General features: G+C 40.7%; 1 protein-coding gene and 1 long non-coding RNA gene across 2 annotated transcripts in view; one reads left to right on the top strand and one right to left on the bottom strand.

Annotated features, from left to right (window-relative positions):
* adarb2 (adenosine deaminase RNA specific B2 (inactive)) overlaps nt 1-21,203 on the bottom strand; it is a 270,798-nt gene that overhangs the window by 174,721 nt on the left and 74,874 nt on the right. The gene's annotated exons all lie outside the window — the stretch shown is intronic.
* On the top strand, nt 1,890-8,396 carry LOC127531303 (uncharacterized). The gene is made up of 2 exons (XR_007938368.1): nt 1,890-2,306; nt 6,613-8,396. It is a non-coding gene; the product is annotated as an uncharacterized LOC127531303 (long non-coding RNA).

Raw genomic sequence — 21,203 nt, 5'->3', positions numbered from 1 at the left:
TTCAGAATGCATGATAATTGGCAATACATCTGTTTGTCATTTTGCTGAACTTTCTGCCATCATAGAAAAAAACAAAAAGGAAAGAAAAAAAACAAAACCCAACTGACTAATTAGAAATAGGTTAGACAGTTAAATGTAAATGTGTCATTATTTTGTGAAGCCAGTGCATTCGCTAGTGAGGGCAAGCATATCAGTGGTGGGGCCTAATTATATCTGGGTTTGTCTGCACACAGCCAATGAACCTTGATGTGTTGATGCCATCTCATTAAGCAACAGTGATGAATAGATGGATGGATGGATCGACGACTGCTTGGATGGATGGATGGATGGATGGATGGATGGATGGATGGATGGATGGATGGATGGATGGATGGAGAGATGGAGGCATAAAGAGTGTGAAACATGCAAGCGGTCGATGTGGCTGTCAAAACAACCCTGAGATGAGCACCAATGAAAATACACCGACACATAGACACAGTCTAGCAAACAGCTGGCTACTGACAGGAGTGTCAACCTGCCCAGCATTGTATCTCTTTATTGGACACTTCATGCGTGACCGTCGTGATGCTGCTAAGTTTGGAGTGCCCACAGACAAACAACAGGAGGAAGAAAGTTGTTTCTGTCAGTGAGTCAGAGGTGCACAGAAGGAGACGGCGCTCAGACAGCCACTGCTGTCTCAGAAAAGACATATCTGCCAGTTTCTTGGGGAAACACGACTAAAATCATGCATTCTGTCTTTACCCTGACTTGGGTGTAATGGCTATTAACTATGGGGTAAAAGCAAAGTAACAAAACCATTTGACTTAGCATTGAGCTTATCAATTTATTTAAAAGTATGACAGCACAAAGTGTGGCTGCCAGTGCCTGCCAGCACTGATACAATGTTGGCACAGGTAGGCTTTCACCGAATATTTTCAGACTTCTTTTTTTGAATCCGCATTTAAGGCTAAATATGCAACTAAGAGTAGGCGCATGGCAGCCATTCAGATGTGACTCAAGATGTAACAACTAATTGGCCGACCATGACTAAAAACAATTTTTAATATCGCTTCTTGGAACGATACCTCGTTCTAAATCTGTAGAGTTGAGTCTCACCCAAAGATAAGCGGGCCATCTCACAGTTCTCTCCCCCCCATCATTGTTAGCTTTCTTCTTGGCAGGCTTTTCCCTTTCTATTATGTTTTTAGAGCCTCTCGCCTGGAGCTACACAACATGTATGTGTGCCTTTGTTGTGTCCGGCAGTCGACACATGGCGGCTTTTTATCTGTGCTTATGTATGTGCATTAACCTGTCAAAAGTACTTTTACAGCCGCTCCTTATGCTGTGGTTGTGTACGCGCATGCATGTGTAAACAGTGTGTGCTAGCGCTCGCCTAATATGCTTTTATTGGCTCTCCCAGGTAATCCTGCTGCTGAGACATGAGCACAGCAGCACTAAAGCTGCAGAGGGATCCTCACCATCGCTGCCACTGATATGCGACCGGTAATACACAGAGGAGCGTGTTGTTTAATGCATTCCCTCCCATTAACTAACTCTCAGGGTGTGCGCTTGTGTGTAAAAGCATGCATACGTGTGTCTGATTGTGTTTGTGTGTGAAAGAGAGAAGCATTTCCTCCGAGGGCCCTCTGGAAGACAACAAACACTTCAAAGGATCCTTCCGCGATACTGAGCATGATATCTGCCCGAAGACACGAGGTTTAAGCGCTGATCCGCCACTGTTTTCTTTACGATTAGCCAGGCGGCAGAGCAAAATGTCATTTAGTCTAACACTGTTCTGGTGGATTTGCAGCACTGTTTGTCTTCTTAAATCTACAACAGAGGACTTGGCAAATGAACCCTGAGCCCTATGAATAAAACAACAGGGGAGGAGAGAGGTGGCGAGAGAAAAGCCTCGCTTGGTTTGAGTGTTTGAGGAACAGCGTGGTACAGACGGCAACGTGATTGGAGCCGACAGTGGCAGCCGGCAGTCACCTGCGTGGAGGAGAAAAAAAGCCCCCGTCTGGCTTTTCTCAGAAGGGCTTTTAGCGTTCCATCAGTGACGGTGTTTTGTCAGGTGTATTAACACGAAAGGCCCGCTGCAGTGGTGTCGGCAAGGACAAGTTGTTGCCATGTTGCATTCTGTTCTACCACGACCGCTTTTCACTGCTGTGACCCAGAACACACAGCTGATCATTAGAGTTATTCATCATGGCTCCTGACACTTCATAACCTGGACTATTTGCAAACGCTGGTTCCATAACACAGCCGGACTCCAGGAGAACAACCAAGAGAGGAGTTCTCCAGCTCTGACTTCATAAATTCTTCAGGTCAGTTAATTAAGCTCATATTCAGATGATCATTTTTCACACAGTTATCAAACAGAAACAGCATTCTAGACGCCTAATCCACGCTGTGTAAGGCTGTCGTTTACTATAAATACCAGCTGCTACCTGGGAAAACATTCAGGTCAACCTTCATGTGGTAATTACAAATGGGACATGTGGGTATCTTTCGTACAGCTCTGATATCTCCCACTTGTGATAAATTGTCTGAAAACAGGTGGCAGATTCTCCAGTGTTATTTTTGGCCGCATCCAATGATTATTTTCATCAGCAATTCATCGAGTTGTTTTGTTTTTTCTTGAAATATTCCATTAATTATTGCAGTGAATGCTCGTTGTGGCACTACCTATGCCAGCACCAAGGCATCAGACTAACTTTTTACTTTTAAATTTTGCATTTAGGTGAACCAGCACATCATTTTAAGCGCACCCAAAATGTTTCACTGGGCTTTCTGGCATCACAATAACAAGTGTAACCTGTGGACTTCTGCATTGTGTTATTATGAAGAGGATGATACGCCGTGATCTCGTGGAGGTGATCTCCATTTACTCTGACAATAATAAATGAGAAAGAAAAGCCACCAGCTCCTCTCCCACTGTAGAAGAGTACAAAGGGGGCTGAGAATGTGTCTTTACAATGGAAGTGGAGCTAACAGCAGGGACTAGTGGTGGGTTTATTACACGCCGTTCAACAACATAATTACCATGTGCTACTGGTCCATCTCTCCCAAATGAAAGGATCTGCTGAGCCAATCCAAGAGTGACCTGATGTCCCACCTGATATTGCTCAGACACAATATCAGCATCCACTATGTTTATAACTGAATATCATATGAGACGTGACAATACTGTGAGACAGCAGGAACAGCTAGAGCTCTGCGACTGAGCAACGTAAACTCCATTACTAGAATTTAACACCAATAAACTGTAAAAAGGAGACTAAAACATGCATGACACCCTTTGTAATTCACTATTATCTCTAAAAAGGCAAAGAATAATATGACAATAATAGAACCAGCATGAAGAAGTTTTACTAATAAAGGCAGTACTCTGCTTGTCCACAAAAAATCATAAAGCTAGGAAGAGAGGAGCACTACGCAAAATATGCACAAGGAAAAACATAATTACATACAAATAGATCTGTTAAATGTCAAATGTTGAGTTGTACGTGATAAATTTGTGGTTGCACATTCAAAAGTGCAACCAAAATGATTTTACTCAGGAGGCCTGAATGTTTGTGTTTTTGTCTCAGACTGAAGCATATCAATAGTTTTTTGAATGGTTTACAAGATTTTAAACTTTTTATGGTCTCCAGACTCCTTTTGACTTCAATGATCCCGTCTTTTGGTTACTATTCTTTGCTACTGGTGAAATATCTCTACAGCTAAAGATTAAAAAAAAAAAAAAAAAATGGCGAAAGATCCCAGATGCCCAAGATAGAAATATGTGCCCAGAGAGTGAATCTCAAAACTTTAAGGGATAATCTGACCTTTCAACTGGTGCCACCAACATGTCAAAGTTTTCAATTATCCAATTAATTATCCGAGCATGACAGACCTCGAAATGTGAACAGTTGTAAAACTTCTTGCTGAGAGATGGCAACAGCTGAACTAAGTTGTATTTACAGTTAAATACAGCAAGGAGTGCACATACCTGTATATAGGCGACACTAAACAATCACTACACAGGCACAACACCTCTCAGGTCCTTCTCAAACTGTTCTTGATTAATGATTAGTTTCATCACCATTGTGAGCATGCTAGTTTTCTGACATATTTAGCATTTAGCTCAAGGTGCAGCTATGGCTAAGCACAGCCTCACAGAGCTGCAAGCACGGTTGTAGACTTCGTCTTGTTGCTTGACAAATGATTGTCAAAATTGTGCTTTCTGGTAATCCACTACAGGAAGTCCTTGACTTACGTCGGAGTTCTGTTCCTACGGTGTGACTCAAGTCAATTTTCGCCCTAAGTCGGAACTCCGTTGAAAATGTAAACAAAGACATTACGTGCATCCCGATATTGAGATCAGATTACATATTTGTACAACTACGGTAACCAAAACTGTCATTAGCTCACACTGAAACACAACTCGGTCGGAAAACATCAGCAAAAATATAAACAAAGCAGTCCTATAGCACCACATGACTACTGTACATACAGTATTCATCTGCTCTGCTTGCCAACTAGTTCCACTGATCCAGTTCCGATGAAATGTTGTATGTTAAACCGAGGACTGGCCCATAATCAGTTCTGACGTAATGGCAAAATGACGTGAGCTGAGAAAGTCGTAAACTGAGGACCTCCTGTAATCGATTAAGTGAGCAAGCATTTCAACACAGTAGCTATTTCAGTGGAAAACTAATTCACACAAATACAACCCAATCTCATTGTCTGCTGCAGTTGTTTAATAGCTGATACTGTCAGTTGTTATGATTGGCTAATCAAATACCAGCACCTTGTATTTACACACGTGGACAAAATTGTTGGTACCCCTCAGTTAAAGAAGGAAAAACCCACAATTCTCACTGAAATCACTTGAAACTCACAAAAGTAACAATAAATAAAAATTTATTGAAAATTAAATAATCAAAATCAGCCATCACTTTTGAATTGTTGATTAACATAATTATTTAAAAAAACAAACTAATGAAATAGGGCTGGACAAAAATGATGGTACCCATAACTTAATATTTTGTTGCACAACCTTTTGAGGCAATCACTGCAATTAAACGATTTCTGTATTTGTCAATGAGCGTTCTGCAGCTGTCAACAGGTATTTTGGCCCACTCCTCATGAGCAAACAGCTCCAGTTGTCTCAGGTTTGATGGGTGTCTTCTCCAAATGGCATGTTTCAGCTCCTTCCACATGTGTTCAATGGGATTCAGATCTGGGCTCACAGAAGGCCACTTTAGAATAGTCCAACGCTTTTCTCTCAGCCATTCTTGGGTGTTTTTGGCTGTGTGTTTTGGATCGTTGTCCTGTTGGAAGACCCATGACCTGCGACTGAGACCAAGCTTTCTGACACTAGGCAGCACATTTCTCTCCAGAATGCCTTGATAGTCTTCAGATTTCATCGTACCTTGCACACTTTCAAGACACCCTGTGCCAGATGCAGCAAAGCAGCCCCAAAACATTACTGAGCCTCCTCCATGTTTCACCGTAGGGACAGTGTTCTTTTCTTCGTATGCTTGGTTTTTGAGTCTATGAACATAGAGTTGATGTGCCTTACCAAAAAGCTCCAGTTTGGTCTCATCTGTCCAAAGGACATTCTCCCAGAAGCTTTGTGGCTTGTCAACATGCATTTTTGCAAATTCCAGTCTGGCTTTTTTATGAGTTTTTTTCAGCAGTGGTGTCCTCCTTGGTCGTCTCCCATGAAGTCCACTTTGGCTCAAACAACGACGAATGGTGCGATCTGACACTGATGTACCTTGGCCTTGGAGTTCACCTTTAATTTCTTTGGAGGTTGCTCTGGGCTCTTTGGATACAATTCCAACGATCCGTCTCTTCAATTTGTCATCAATTTTCCTCTTGCGGCCACGTCCAGGGAGGTTGGCTACTGTCCCGTGGGTCTTGAACTTCTGAATAATATGAGCCACTGTTGTCACAGGAACTTCAAGCTGTTTAGAGATGGTCTTATAGCCTTTACCTTTAAGATGTTTGTCTATAATTTTTTTCGGATGTCCTGGGACAATTCTCTCCTTCGCTTTCTGTTGTCCATGTTCAGTGTGGTACACACCTTTTCACCAAACAGCAGGGTGACTACTTGTCTCCCTTTAAATAGGCAGACTGACTGATTATGAGTTTGGAAACACCTGTGATGTCCATTAAATGACACACCTGAGTTAATCATGTCACTCTGGTCAAATAGTTTTCAATCTTTTATAGAGGTACCATCATTTTTGTCCAGGCCTGTTTCATTAGTTTGTTTTTTTAAATAATTATGTTAATCAACAATTCAAAAGTAATGGCTGTTTTTGATTATTTAATTTTCAATAAATTTTTATTTATTGTTACTTTTGTGAGTTTCAAGTGATTTCAGTGAGAATTGTGGGTTTTTCCTTCTTTAACTGAGGGGTACCAACAATTTTGTCCACGTGTGTAGTGGTCATTTTATGAGGAAAAGTCAACATATCCAGAATGTTCGGTCTCCTTCCAACACTCAAATGGAGGTCATTAGTCCTCAGAGACTTCTAGCTCAGTGACATTTCAACCAGCCCAGTCGGTCATTCCTCACTAATGAATATGTTAGTGTCTGGTCTAGCCTGTGTAATTTTTCCCTCTTTTTATCACAAGGATGCAGGCCGACACAGCTGTGGCATACGTTCAACACTCCGCGGGGACAGGAGGCTCTGCCAACAAGATGGAGTCTTTATGGATTTCCCACCTCTCTGTTAATATTCAGATACTTCTGCCCACTGGCACTGTGTATGTACCTGTGGTACACGAAGCACTGTTATAACATGATATCCTCAGACGTGGGAATTGATAACAATGTTGTGCGGCCTCTTGACCCACTGGTTCTAATCACCATCATAATCCACCCCCTGATTATCACTCGCCTCCTGCATAACATACCGCTGGTGGCTGCACTACCAATCATTAAATGCCAGTGTCAATGCAAGCATATTTTATGGTGGAGGTAGGCTGGTGGACATTAATTAGTCCAACATTGTCCATATGCATTATTCAGTTGTGTAGGAGGTATTTTGGCGAAGGAAAGTCAGAAAGAAAAATGTGATTGCTTCACTCTTCGCCTCCATATGAAGTGATTTGCAGCTAATCACACCATTTACATATTCACATCTCAAAGCTCCTTTCTTTTTGTGTTAAATGCAGCAGGGGCCTGACTTTAGTACTATCTTAACCATAGACTGGTTTCTTGTTATTGTAGGATCACTGAGTTAAATAAAACTTGTTCTGTCAGTTAGTGAGACGATGAGCAGCACTAAAATAAAGGCACGAGTTGGTAAGGAAACACATCCAAGCTTTAATGGATCATTAGAGGCAAATTTTGGCTGATAAAAATGTCTTGGATGACATGTTGATGTAATAAACTTTACCCAGTGAGGTTTTAGATGAAGCTCAGAGGCCGACTGCCAGCAGCGATAGAACGCTGGCACACTCAGGCAAAACAAGAATATTTCAAAGATTAGCTCAAAACACATGAATAGACATGGGGCAGAGATTCAAACGTTTAAACTCAACAAGTCAGTGAGTTCAGGTCAGAGCACTCAGTCAAGCCAGTATTGGTGACCAGAGTTGCAAATATTTGTATTATTTGAAAGAGCTTTTGAAATCATTCTCTTATCCACTTCAAATACTGATATGAATGTTTTTAAAATCACAGTCAGAGAGCAACATGCAAAGTGGTAGCAAGTAGCAAAGCTAATTAACAGCTTACAGTGTCAGTCTTTAGCTTTCAAACCGAGACTGCAGCACTCCGTCCCTCCTCCATCACAACAAAACACCCAGACTAAAAGACATCAACAGCTACTTGTAACCTCTTTGTAATTATTTTGTCTCTTTGAAGCAATTTTGTGTTGTAGTTTTACATTTGTTTGAAATAATTGTGCAGCTCTTTGTAGCTCATTTGCATCTTTTTGTGTTTCTTTGTGTCTCACTGTCGAAGTATTTCACCTCTTTGTTCGTATTTTGTGTCTTTGTAGCAATTCTGTTTTTCTGCGTTGATGTTCTGCATCTATTTGAAGCCGTTTTGCAGCTCTTTGAATCTTTGAGGTTATTTTGTTTCTGTCTGTGACTTTTGTGTTTCTTTGTAGTTCTTGTTTTGCATCTATTTGAAGGAATTTTATACATCTTTGCATCTCTTTGAAGTGGTTACCCTGTCTACTTATAGTTGTTTTGTGTCTAGTAGCAGTTTTTACCTCTTCGTACACAAATTGTATCTTCCGTTGGCATTTTTGTGTTTCTTTGTCGTTGTTTTGCTTGTCTGTGAAGCTGTTCTACAGCTTGTTGCATCACTTTTAAGTTGTTTTTCTGTCACCTTGCAGTCATTTTGTGTGTCTTTGTAGCAGTTTTGTATTCATTGATGTTTTCTTTAAAGTGATTTTGCAGCTTTCTGAATCTTTGACGTTGTTTTCTTTCTGTCTGTAGCAGTTTTGTGTTTCTTTGTAGTTGTTTTGCATCTATTTGAAGGAATTTTACAAATCTGGGCATCTCTTTGAAGTGGTTACCCCATCTCTTTGTAGTGTTTTATGTCTTGTTCTAGCAGTTTATATCTCTTTGTACTCAAATGGTATCTTTTTTTGCATTTTTGTGTTTCTTTGTCATTGTTTGACTTGTCTCTGAAGCTATTCTGCAGCTCATTGCATCGCTTTTAAGTTGTTTTTCTGTCAATTTGTAGGAGCTTTGTCTGTCTTTGTAGCAGTTTTGTGTTTATTGATGTTTTCTTCAAAGTGATGTTGCAGCTCTTCGTTGATTTGGACTCTTTATAGTTGTTTTGTGTCTTGTAGCAGTTTCTCATCTCTTTTACTCATTTTTCAGAACAGCTGTAAGTTTAAGAAGAAATCTTATCCACACATATTGCACCAGTCAAATTAATCAAACATCAACATTGTAGACAACAGATGGCAGAAAAATAATATTTAGAAAATGACAGAAAAATGTCATTGTAACATAAATGAGATCTGTCAATTACCTGGTTAGAAATTTTAAAAATTACATCTGTTGCTGTAAAAAAAATCTCAATCTACTACATGTGGGATGGGTAGGCTGCTTGCCGGTACATACTTTAAAATCAGAGTTTACATGTGCACTAAGAAACTTTCAGCAGATGAGTTTGAAAACAGTCTGACTGTGTGAAACTCCACACAGTGAAGGTCAAACATCCAAAAGAAAAAGCTTCGACTAAAACATGTTTCTGAGTGGAAGTGGACTTCAAATTTCTTCTTTTTTGGTGATTATAATTTCGACCAAATAAGTACAAGTCAGAACAATCCTCAAAAATACACAAATAAATTATAATTTCAGTTCAACTTTGACATTTAAGCCTAGAGTGATGGTTAGCCTGAATCCTGCATTAGTCCTGCAACAGCCATCTGCCAAACCAGAGATGAGGGGGAAGTGAAAGGCAATCATCGCTACATTTTATTAACAACTCCATTTAAATGGCTCGGTGGCAGCAGCAATCTGCAGAGGGCACCTTCAGCAATCAACAGCATTTGAGCACAGCTGCCATGTGAGGTGCACTATGGGTAGTAGGGAGAGCTGAACAATACGATTAATCCTGCAGGATAAGAGAAAAAGAAGAAATTCTACAGACAATCACAGTGCCACGACCTATTTGCTATGCACAGGTCTGTTTGAATAAGTGCTCTATTTAATAATAATTGATTGAGGAGAATTCTGAACAGTGGATGTGAGGTAGTGCACTGGTGACACACTCCCTTCCCCGTCTTTCTCCTTTCTGCCCGCTTTTCCTCCTCTCTCCAGAATTGTATTTTGTGCTTGAGTGAATTAGGTGATCATTTTTTATCTTACATGCCGCGCTGGCTTCTGGAGTTTCTAGCTCCAAGGAAATTGGAGGGGAAGAAGAAGTCGAACATTTATCGCATGCCGAGGTTAATCTCCTGAAATGGTGGGATTTGGTCAGAGAGGAAGTAGAAAATCCACGCTTGCACTCGCGAGCTGCATTACAGTCACATTTCCAGTGTTATTTTTTTTCCTCTCACTCCCTCCCTCCCTCGCTCGCTCTCTCTATCCTGCCTTCCTCGTGGTGGAAGTAAAATCCTTCGAGCTGAACGGCGGTGACAAGACGAAGTAGCAATGCATAAATTAAGGCAGTGACTGGACTCATCACTCACTGTCTGAGGTGCTAATAATACTGCGAGCTGTGTGATCATCACTCGTCGCTGTTGTTAATGCCTCGAATGAGAGCATACACCTGCACTGTTGTATCCTGTCTAGCAGCATTGCACATGAAATGTTTACTACAACATGACTGCAGACGGCTAACGATTTCAACAGCAGTGCTGCTAATTGCTCAACTGCAGGTGAGAAAAAAAAGACACTTGTTAACAAACTGATAGCAGGTGTCTTGTTCGATAGAGCTGACGCATAGGGGCTGGAAAAACTGAAAGGAGTCACTTTAACAACACTGATCTTGCCAAGCTCAGTCACAAGTGTTTAAAGGTGTTCCTGATCAAGTCTTGATAAGCAAATTACAAGTCAAGATGTCAATGCAAGTCTTTCTGAAACTGATGAAGATCAGAACAGCAATAAATGCACCTTGAGGTGAGATTGTTTTGTCAGAAGCTGTTTCCAATATCAAGAGTGAACTTTTGAACCTTATGTCTTATATTCCCTACACTTCACCTGGTCAAAACTTCCATTATTGTGCTTCCAGCCTCCAGTGAGTCATGTGGAAGTTAAAAAACCATCTCTGGTGAAAATCAAGTTCATGCCATGTTAACGTGTTTTGTTAACAAATGGGGTTTTTACATGCTGAGAGACGCATGATGAGCAAAATAAGCAGTTGACAACATGGCTGAGCATTTCCACCCTGAAACTGCACGTGTCAATGACAGTCTTAAAAACAGATTCAGACTTTAGAGGTTTCACGTGTAATAAACCTAAGGAACCAATCCTGTTAACGGGCAGGATGGCGTTTTCCTACATCATTGTTTATCAGAATCGGTTCCCACTTCAAACATGTATTGATGAATTACTCTAATATTATAACTTGTCATTGTGTAAAGAGGTTTCACAGCACTTAAGCAGAGTTATAGGTGTGCTGGTGTGCTCGAGCTGCAGTGAGTTGGAAAGGGTAAGTGGGGATGGAGGCATGGACTGTGTAGATCCATGCAGCAATGGTCTAGAGTTGTATCTAAAATCAGAGAAAAAGCAGAAGACAAAGGACATGTACATAAGAAATTGTATCGTACATTAACTGCCATACCCGCTTCAATAACCAGATGAAGCCACTTCTTGTTTAATGAAATCGAACATGGCTGTGCTTATTACTGTAATGGCTCGAGGAGTTGGTCACTGGAATTAGAGGCAGTTCCGTGTTGGCAAGCAGAGAGCATTGTGGGGGCTTTGCTAGCAGCAGGTCATCATGACAGAGACTTCTGTTTGATTAATTGATTCCGGTTACAGCTCACATTAAAATCAAGCTGTAGTTTACCAGGACAGTGTTCCTTTAAACGAACAGCTGATTAACTAAGCTGCTTTTATGGGTCCATCACTAAAAGCAGATTCATCATTGTTTGGAAAAGTGTATTTCATTCAGTTTAACAATTACAGAGGGGTCTCACCTTACGTTGGAATTCCGTTCCTATGGCATGATGTAATACAATTTTCAACCTCAGTCGTAACTCACAAATGTACAGAAGTACCTACGTCGCTCACCTATGCTAACACAGTGGTAAAATAATCATCTTCCTCATATAGCACTGTGTGACGACGTATTCATAAGCTCCGCTCGCCAACCAGTTCCCCCCTGAAATTCCATACGTTGGACTGATGGAACCAATAAATTTATGCAAGATGGCGATGTAACCATGAAACACCATAGGTTGGCAATGTCATAAACCGAGGACTTCCTGTCATGACTGACTGATAGCAGGGTTGACTTGGGATAAGAAAATTGTTTTTTTTTAAAAAGTGCATCCCTAGCTGTGTATAAGCCATATTTAGGTAGGAAGAGACTGTTTCAATGGAAAAAAACTTTTAAGTATGTAACTTTGATACACAGAGATAAGTTCTTAGAGACCTGAGAGGGTCTTAAAGTTTCATGTAAGAGCTTTCAACTCTCAAGGGCTCATTTTTATGACTTGCAGTAAGTGTGTCTCCATTATTCTGCTCCGCCATTTGAATAAAGCAGTGATTTTCTATAACTTTTTCTGACTAGTGGCAGTCTTTCTTTCCTACAGTTAAAGTTACTTTGGTCCTGTGAAAAGTATTTGCTATGATTGCAGGAGATCTGTCAAAATCATCTTGCAGCTTCCAAAGCTTTCCCCCGGTTTTCAGTATCAACAGAAAGCATCAGTCACCACAGTGTACCAGCCACTTCCATCACCACAATACTTCTTTAAACCCAGAACTGGAGAGGCCTTTCGCTGTAAACACATGCCTGACAAGACAGCTGCTGCTGCTGAAGAGCCCAGAAGTCGGAGATTGAGTGGATCTGGGTAGGAGATTTATACCTGCACTTTATGGCATTTGCAAATGGCTGCCTCCGTAGTGGCAGAGTAATTCCATCCTGTCATATTTGTCTTTAGAAATTGTAACAAATTACAGCGAGTTTGCAGCAGAAGAAACTCTTCTCAGCCACTTTCCTGCTTCCTTCTCTCCTCTTTCGCTCGCCTTCTTTTTTCAGGCCACAGAGATAAGTCGCTGATGGCAAGATTGCGGGCCCATCCATTTACAGTGTGTGGCAGGTGACAGGGAGACATGTTTCATTCTGACTCGTGCCGCGTGATGTGCTTCCCCCCCTTTCCCCTCTCTGTCTATTCTCTCTCCTCTGTTCTCCTCCCCTCTCTGAACTCCCCCAGCTTTCACCCTTCCATCACTTTTCCCCTTCTCCTCTCCTCCCCTTCCTGCCCTCCCTCTCTTTTGACTTTCTCCCCCCATTTTCTAGAGTGGTGCCTGTCAGCATAACTCAGGCCGTCAGCTCAAGGGACAGGATAGGGGTAATTGGGGTAGAAGTGAGTGTGTGTCCGTGTGTGTGTGTTTATGTGGGAGACGGTGCTTTCGCGGCAGACATAGCCGCCGTCCTCTTTTCCACTACCTGCTAATGAGGTGTGACTTGTGTCTTGTGGAGAGTTGGACAGACAATTGTAGCCTCTCCCCTCCTGCTCACACCTCCCAGTGACCCTCCCTCTTCTCCTCACCCCTCTGCTTTTCCAGTCAATAGACGCCGGTGATGCATCAGTTACCAACACGTCAACTGAGGCCTGACAGTGAGCAAAGTGTCGATGCATTGCACATGACTGCATCACCCCATCATTCCCAGATTCGTCAGCACTTAATGTAAAGACTGAGCCCATCGCGACCGTAGCTGCAAAAAACCATAAAGTAATATTCATAATGAGTTAATGATGCCAACAACCTTTACAGTGAGCGGTTATAAAGATAAATGATATATACACAGCATATCCATGTGAAAAATTGGTTGAGTTATACAGAGTTATAGTTAAAGCTGGAAAATTCTGCATTTTGTTCCATTACTCATCTTCACAATGACAAATGTTCAGATAGATGACAAATTAAATCAAGTGCAAGATTTATTTGAGCTTCCTTAAGTTTATTAATGCAGGTGCAAACATTGAAAGAAGCTTAAAATGACTTTAAACTTTAATTCGGTGCAGTTGAAGTCGAGTCACTAAAAGAAGTTGAAGTGTCAGCTGAAGCTAAAGCACTCGAATACCTTTTAATGTGTGGCTGAGGTTTATCAGCATCTAAAATGGGCTTAAGTTTAAATGCCGAAAAGATGAGAAAGTTCGGGTTTAAGCGCTGTAGGAAGCTGAGAGTCATCTTTAGTGTAAACGGTGAAAGCATTTGAAAGCAGTTAAAGTGTCACTTGGAAAGATGGAAGCAGCAGTAATGTCTACATGAAGAAAACTGTATTACTTTTAACCAATGAAAGCAGCTGAAGTGGAGATGAAACCTGAAACGTTGGTTGAACTGCAGCCAATTAAAGCAAATGCAATTTTAGCTGAATCTCTAAAGGAGTTTGAGAAATGTTGCTTTATATGCACAGACATGAGCGTGTCGAAATTTTAGCTTATGTATAAGAAACTCAGCTGGATGGAGCTTGCACAACTCTTCCAAACTGGATTTAGGTCTTTAAATGGAACCATTTGGCGCCATTTGGAGCGAAGTGTTTCGTTTGCACAACACTGGGAGTTGAGGTCCTGAGCAGCAAGTCCCCAGTTTGAAACCCACTTGGCCGGACTCATTTTCATGTCATTCCCCTGCTCACTTCCATTGAATTCCATGTTTCTCTCCACGATCTGTGTCACTAAAAGCACAAAAATGGCCCCCCAAAATCCCATAGCATTCAAATAAAACCATTCAACGACCCTAATTCCTCATCATGGCACGTCTGTGGTATTAAATTTGATGAACGAAAACGTCCCAGTATCAAACAACAGCTCAAATGCAGAACTTTTGTCAGTTTTGACTCAAATAAAACTCTTATATGGGCAGGTGCTACAGTCATGCATCTCCACTGACCTCTTATTTTTTCGAAATCGGAATCAATGGACTATAAGTACAACAAGTAGTAAGATTTAACAATTTCATAACAATTTCAAGCCAGAACCCTTCCTAATTTATCTTAGGTTGTTATTATAATTTTACATTAATCAGATTCTGGTTAAATAAAGCTAATATACTATAAATCTTATGATTATGAATCTGATGCTGCTGATACACCCGAGTCTTACTTTACCATGGCACCGTGATGACACAGACTTAGGGATTCAGCAAAGCACCTTTACCTGAGGAGGCATCAGCAGCAACGAATTTAATCTTCTCAGGTTAATAGCACATTAGCTTCAGTTAGCCTATGGTTGATTAAGGGTGAAATAAACAGCAATTGTGTCACATCGTTTAAATTCCTTCAGGAGTCAATGTATCAGATGGTTATTTCTGATTGATGGCAACCTGCGACAAATGAAGAAGATTCTTACCTTGCAATACAGTTATGACTTCGAAGAAATAAAAGCTGCTGAGCGAAGGGACTGTTGCACTTCCAGTCTATTAACCTGTCACTCCAAAAGAAAGCGACCAGTGGAGACACAGAGCAGTAACAGTTCAGAAAATGGCAAATTTATCAACAAAATGGGAAGACGTTAACCTAACAGGCCTGATAGTTTGTAACACAGATCCATCCCACAAGTCAGTTTGACAAGGGTTTGGTAGAGGGTGGGAACTTTAAAAAAATACTAACATACACTACCATTCAAAAGTCTGACGTCACTTAGAAATGTCCTTATTTCTGACAGAAAAGCATTTTTTTCCCAATGAAGATGGCATTAAATGAATCAGAAATCCAGTCTAAACATTGTTAATGTGGTAAATGACTATTGTAGCTGGAAGTGGCTGATTTTTAATGGAATATCTCCATAGGGGTACAGAGGAACATTTCCAGCAACCATCACTCCTGTGTTCTAATGCTACATTGTGTTAGCTAATGGTGTTGAAAAGCTAATTGATGATTAGAAAACCCTTGTGCAATTATGTTAGCACATGAATAAAAGTGTGAGCTTTCATGGGAAACATGAAATGACCTCAAACTTTTGAACAGTAGTGTAGGTGACTGGATGGGCCATCGGTCTATCACCATCTATCCTGTGTTAACTCACACCTCCACACGCCTGTAGCTGAATGTAGTTCCTCACAGGAGGCTGATTGCTCCGACCAACTGTGGATCAGCCACAAACAGCAACACAGCTTGCGGTCTGGAAAGATGCATTCTCATGTAATCTTGTGATTAGGTGAATCTCATGGGAATTTAGTTTCTTACACACAAAGAAAATTTGCTTCAGTTCTGCTAATTTTTTTTTTGGTTTGAATCAGATTTCTTTACTTTTAACTCATTTTTGTTTCATTCTTGTGGTAATTTGTTCAATCATACATGCCAGTCAGGACATTAACAAGGACAACAGTCTGTACCTGACACCACAACACAAGACTAAGATGAGTAAATATACAGTACTGTCCTAAGTAAGTGGGGTGAGGTGCGTCTTTTCTATTGTAGCTCCTATTGCTCATTCAGTGTGTAAAGATTGAGCATTGCTGTGGTTGATTGTACAAAGTCAGAAACGTGTTGTACATTCAAGCATATTGTGTGATTTAACTAAAAATTAATCAGTGCAAAATTAATTCCTACTCTAAGTTGTGCAAAAGTTCTGTAACTATCTAAAAGGCTTATTCACAAAACATTAATTATTGCTCTGCCTTAAGTTAGCAGCTGTATTGTCTTGTAAACTCTGATCCCTTTGAAACAGTTATTCGTATCTGGAGCGTCTATTTTCAAGGCTGGTGTTTTCATTTTCTTCTGGATGAACAGCACTGTGCAAAACTTTTAGACAGCTAAGGCAAGAATAATAAAAATAAATAAAACCACAAATACTTGTTATTTATCAATGAACTTTATATAAAGTGCAGTAGACTGAATCAAATCAATATTCGATGTGAGCACCCTGGGCCTTTAAAACGGCACCAGTTCTCCAGATACACAGTTGTTCTGTGGATTTACTGTCTCTTGATATAATCCCAGACTGACTCCAAGATGCTGAGGTGCTCTGTCGGGGGCCATACAAGCCACTGAAAGCAGTTCTTTATGACTCTGGCTGTATGTTTGGGCTTGTTGTCATGCTGCAGAATGAATCTGGGAGCAGTCACCACCTCTCCGTTGTGACAGATAAGAAACCAAAGCACACAAAACTTTAGCACAGTACTGTATGTGAATCAGACTTTTAAAACGCTCTGACCTGCCCTCACCCTGATACCTCCGGTCCCAGCAATGAGCGTTTAGCCAGCGTGCTCCCTGTAGCTCAACCTGTCAGCCGCTTTAACAAACCACTTGCTTGCTGTGGTGACTTGTACCTCAGCAGCAAGGCTGGCGGTTTCATCGCTCAACTACAGAAGTGCCTGTGTACAATATCTCCTCTCATTAAGTCAGCTGTAATGTGTCCCCCAGGCAGGAGTCACACGTAATGTGAAGCCGTCTCATTAGCGCTGTCACGTCACTTTCATTTAGGAGCTATCCGACAGCATTACGCGCCTCTTTGAGCGCTCAGGCCCTCCCGGCCTAGTTCAGCATGTCCAATGACTTATTCCTGCTTAGCGCTTCACATTTCCTTAACTTTCACTCATTACGGGTATACTATAAAAACATATTCCCTGCAGAGTTCTGCCAATTTAATCTTTTGTTAAACGTGTGTGGTAGAGTTGTAATCTAATAAACCTCATTAGTAGGGAATAAGGCTTGATGAAGACAAGGGGATTTACGAGAGGCCTGCTAACCGCCCTGCAGTGGCCCTGGAAGAAATTACTAATCAATGACCAGCCCACAACTAATTGCTCGAATAGCTTGGACAGGCGTTCCCAAGAAGGATTACGGGAATACAGCTGTCAGTTTGTTCCTTTCCACTCAGAACTGAGGGGAAAATTGCCTCTTGCGGACTGGAAACTCGTCGCTCTGCAGTGCATTTTAATGTTCGTAATAATTCAATTCATTGTTGTTGTCAAATAATACAGTACTCGTTAATTCATTTACAGTTTCATTCTCTGCTAAAGAGGTTTACAGTAATTGAATACAACAGTAGTTTGAGCAAATTAGCTTAAATTGCCTTTAGAAACTGTAAAATGGATTAAAACTATATTACTATTGAGCTAAAGTGATTAGAAGAGGAATATTGCACCATCAGAAGCCAAAACAACCCCCAGGCATGAATGGTAATATGAGTCTTTGCTGCAGCGCGTTTGGTTCTTTCAATCCGACATTCAGCTGCTCATTTAGACAGTTTCGTAACATACGTCAGATAAAACGCTTGTAAAAATAACCGCTTTCTCGTTCAGAGGTTTTGTCTGAGAGAAAGGCAGAGGGAGGAAAAGTGGCCCTGAGCGGCGGTTTGGAAGCGTTCATCCAAAACAAAAGAGGACATTTCAGATGAAAATGGTCACCTGGGTGGTGATGGTGGCCTGGTTATTGATTTGTCCTCGCGGGCGTCCGTCATTGAGACAAACTAAGGGGAAATCCCTGGAGGTGATCATTACGGCACATCAGCGGGCCCATTAGGGAGCATGGCTGCCTCTGGACTGAAAGAACGCAGAGGGGTAAAGTGCCAATCCTCATGGGGGAAAACAGAGTAGCGCAGCAGACGTCCACAAATAAATCACTGACACTGACGCTCACATTAGCTGAGCAGCTTCACAGAGCAGATACAGTGAAGTCCAGTGTAGATACTGCATGAAAGGGGAGGGGATTTATAATTCACTGTGTGCTTGGAAAAAATTAATATCAAGTAGGTCATTTTCTCTGATGGAGGAGGGAAGGTTTACCATTACCTGCACCAGTAAGTGATTTTAATGTCACTCCTAGTGTGTATACGTGGGTAATTTTAGGCATCTGACAAAGTAATAATTACAGCCATAGTCATACTCTTCGTCTGAAACAACACTCTTAGATTCTAAAGACTATTTTCCTTCTGAAAAATGCTTGTCACTTTACTCTTCTGTCCATTTGAGAAATTTGACATTTTAACAAAATTTGACTTCTGTATAGAAGTGGATTAAGTGTGCCACATGTAAACATCTCTAGCCAGACTCTTCTCCTCTGTTGTTCCCAAATGGTGGAACAAATTACCAAACTCTGTACGTTCTGCTGAGTCCCTTTCTACTTTTAAAAGACAATTGAAGACTCAATTGTTTAGAGAACACCTTGGCACTTAATCTGACTCCACCTTAGGGGTAGATTAAGTCAGGTGGTCCAAAACCCAGCATTTATTTAGCGCTGACAAAGATTTAAAAAAAGGGGGGGGCAATTCTTCTGCAACTTGATGGCAACACCTTTGACCAATCGCACTTGAAGCACTTTTTGCACTTACTACAGGTTTTTCCTTATGTCTGAATTCTTGCTTGTGTTGTACGTCGCTTTGGACAAAAGCGTCTGCTAAATGAAATTGTAGAATTGTAGAATTGTAAACACACTGCGGCTTGTATTTTGCTACTTTTACCCCTATTTAGGGATCAATAAGATGGCATAAAAAAAAAATCATTCAGGAGTACAAGACCCAAAAAAAGCTCATCAAACAGGCTGTTGTAATGTTATCTAATGTTACTAGTGCACCTTATCTTTTGCCAATAAATGTAAGCCGATTTAGCTATGAGCAGTTCATGTTTACATTGTAGCCATTGCTGCTTTGACACCTATCATCAGATTACCTTGGTATTTAATAAAGCTAAACATGTGGGTGTTTCTAAACTATCTTATTTCCAAAAATTCTTCATTGATTCATGGATGTTTATTTTGAAAGTGTGAATTCTGCATGACCAGTATGGAGTATTAACCCTTGTGTTGTCACGCGGGTCAAGATTGACCCAGCTTAAAGAAAGTGTGTAAAAAAAAAAAAATAAAAAAAATAAAAAAATTCACAGTAAAGCTTCTGATGTCCACATTTTCAACATTTTTGAGAAATCTTTGAACATTTTTTGGTGGAAAAAAGAAATGTTAAAAATGTTTCTTAAGAACATTTACATAAAAATCAACCAAAATCCAGCAAATTTTGCTGGACTTTGGTTCATTTTTATGTAAATGTTCTTAAGGAAAATATCAGAAGTTTTACTGAAATATATGTAATAATTTTAGATATGTTTTAGGATTTTTTAAAAAAGATTTTTACTATTTTTTTGAAAATATTTACAAGAATTTTCTTTTTTTTTTTTTTAATAAAACTTTTAAGGGAAATTTTTAAGGAATTATTCGAATTTTCTTCCAGAAGGAAATTTGGGGACTTTTTTGGCTGAAGTTTTGGATTTTTTCAGACAATAACACAATATTTTTTGGTGCCCATAAATGAGGACAACAGGAGGGTTAAAGTGGATGGAGGCGGCGTATGTGGTTCTTTTATGCTGCAATAGGCATGTGCCAGTCTGCTATGCTCATATTAAACCCAGAAAAACACACCAGGCTTCTGTGGATATGCTATGGTTTTGCATTTTTTACACAATACAGCCGTTAGTATTATTCCTGATTCGTGTTGACACAGCACAGGATTTCTGGAGAATTTAGAGCTTTCCGCTGATCATGTACAAATCAAAGCACCTCCAGAGTCCAGCTGGATCTACTTCAATAACAATAACCAAGAATCACCTTGTACAGTCTCTCCACATAACTTTGATTTTTTTCGACAACATTGATCTATCTATTACAGACAATATTCAAATTTAACAAAGAGTATCATACAGTCTAACAGTAGAGCTAAATTAGTACAGAAAAGCACAACATTAGTGAACCTTAATAGGCCTTTTCTACCCATACGTATGAGAACAGTCGTACACTGCGTGGATGCACACATGCATCCATGTGTGTACACAATTGACCCACCGTGGGACCATTTGTAATGTTGGGAGTACAAGTGGCAAGTTAATGCTGAGAAGTCTCTTGGGCTCCTTCCAAACACATTATGTGCAGTTCACTTAACATCATTTTTGATTGACAACAAGCCAGGCCAACATTCATAGAGAACAGCAGGCTGTGTGTGATACTGCTGACGACACCAATCCTACCGTTTAAGGCCCATTCTTGCTCGCCAAGCTGAGCACTTTCTCAGCTACTTTTGTCCTTTTAGCTCTCCTTCTTTACCCTCCTTGTTCTGCTTTTCCATCCCTTCTCTGTCCAAAGCAAATTCAACGAGTCCCCATCCCCATAATGCCAGAAACATAAGCCTCTGGCAGGGTGCTATTAGCCAGGCTGCATATTTGCTAACAGACTGGATTAATGTGCTGTACTTGGTATGGAAGGCCACCTACTCAGGCAGTGAAGGGTATTCACAGGCTCACCGGTCTGCTCACTAATCTGCCTCTAAGGATGATTGCAGGTTTCTGTGGCATGATAAGCCAAGCTAACCCTCTCTCTTCCCTCCGTCTCTCCCTCTCTCTATATCTCTCTCTCTCCAGGAACATTAGTGAATGGTTAATTTCATCACTTAGGGGACTCTTGACCCTTGAGGTGCATTGACTCCTCTGGTCTAGCAGGCCGAGCAGCATGCTAATGGACCAGATGTGAGAGTCTGTCCTCAACATTTCACTACGCTACACCAAGTATCGAGCATTCAAAGGAAATATGGATATGTACACTCTCGCTCCACTCCCAGCACTCCTACTGTGTATCTCCTGCACTGTATCAAAATGGC

The sequence above is a fragment of the Acanthochromis polyacanthus genome, chromosome 20 (assembly GCF_021347895.1).
Source record: "Acanthochromis polyacanthus isolate Apoly-LR-REF ecotype Palm Island chromosome 20, KAUST_Apoly_ChrSc, whole genome shotgun sequence".
Classification (NCBI taxonomy): Eukaryota; Metazoa; Chordata; class Actinopteri; family Pomacentridae; genus Acanthochromis; species Acanthochromis polyacanthus.
The sequence above is the reverse complement of the archived record's forward strand: the minus strand, read 5'-3'. Positions and strand labels throughout refer to the sequence as shown.